This window comes from Piliocolobus tephrosceles, unplaced genomic scaffold (assembly GCF_002776525.5).
Source record: "Piliocolobus tephrosceles isolate RC106 unplaced genomic scaffold, ASM277652v3 unscaffolded_33451, whole genome shotgun sequence".
Lineage (NCBI taxonomy): Eukaryota > Metazoa > Chordata > Mammalia > Primates > Cercopithecidae > Piliocolobus > Piliocolobus tephrosceles.
The window spans coordinates 422-1,298 of record NW_022317034.1 but is presented as its reverse complement, the minus strand read 5'-3'; the positions used below and the strand labels follow the sequence as shown (position 1 = coordinate 1,298).

At 40.0% G+C, this 877-nt stretch overlaps 1 non-coding gene across 1 annotated transcript; it reads right to left on the bottom strand.

Moving 5' to 3' along the window:
* Positions 1–249: 249 nt before the first annotated feature.
* LOC111522556 lies at positions 250–356 on the bottom strand. The gene has a single exon (XR_002725276.2). It is a non-coding gene; the product is annotated as a U6 spliceosomal RNA (small nuclear RNA).
* Between the last annotated feature and the right edge of the window lie 521 nt (positions 357–877).

Genomic DNA, 877 nt, shown 5'->3' with positions numbered 1-877 from the left:
TGTGATTGTTTTTCGGTTCCATGAAGGAAAGGCAAGTGGACATTTTCTCATTTCCAAGACATGTACTAACAACATGTAACATCCCCTAATTATTACTCAGCTCTGTTCTCCTTTCAGAGATCACTGGACATCAATATTTTCATAGTGATAATCACAATTTCAATATTGGGTGTCTCCTGCTTTGTTTTCACTCACACTGCTTCCTAGGAGCTACTCAACAAACAGTCAAATGACCTTCCTGGGACTATGCAAAATATGGAATGCTTTCTGAATCTGTGTGCCATCCCCAGGCAGCAGCCATGCTTATCTGCTCTGTATTGATCCAATTTTAAAATATGTGCTGCGGAAACAAGCACAAAGCCCTGTTTGATACACAAATACTCATGAGTCACAGATGAGACTTAGCTCTGGTAAATCCAACTCACTTACTTTAGATTCTGAGAATTTTATTGAATGACTTCCTGTGAGGTAGGATTTTAAAATATATTGAAAACTTGAGGAAGAGCTGCGAGTAGTCCAAGAGATTTTCATGATTATAGAGACACATTGCTAGAGGGGCCAACCGCAAGTTTAATCCCACTACTCGGTGAAAAGATAACATGGAACCTTCTGCTATCTAACCAAAGCTGCTGCACAGGATATAAAAAGCCTCAAGGTACAGATCTGATAGCAAAAGGGAAAGGGAACTCTGATCTCCCTGCAACATTATTTGAACATCCCTGACTGTGGAGAACAATCCCAACTAATAGCGGTTAAAGAAAAGACAAACATGGCTTTCAAAGGATAACATACCATGAAGGCCCACGCTAAGTCTAGCTAAGAGGTGGGCTCCAAATAAGATTTTTAGTGTAGGGCAAGCATCAACTTTCTCAGTATT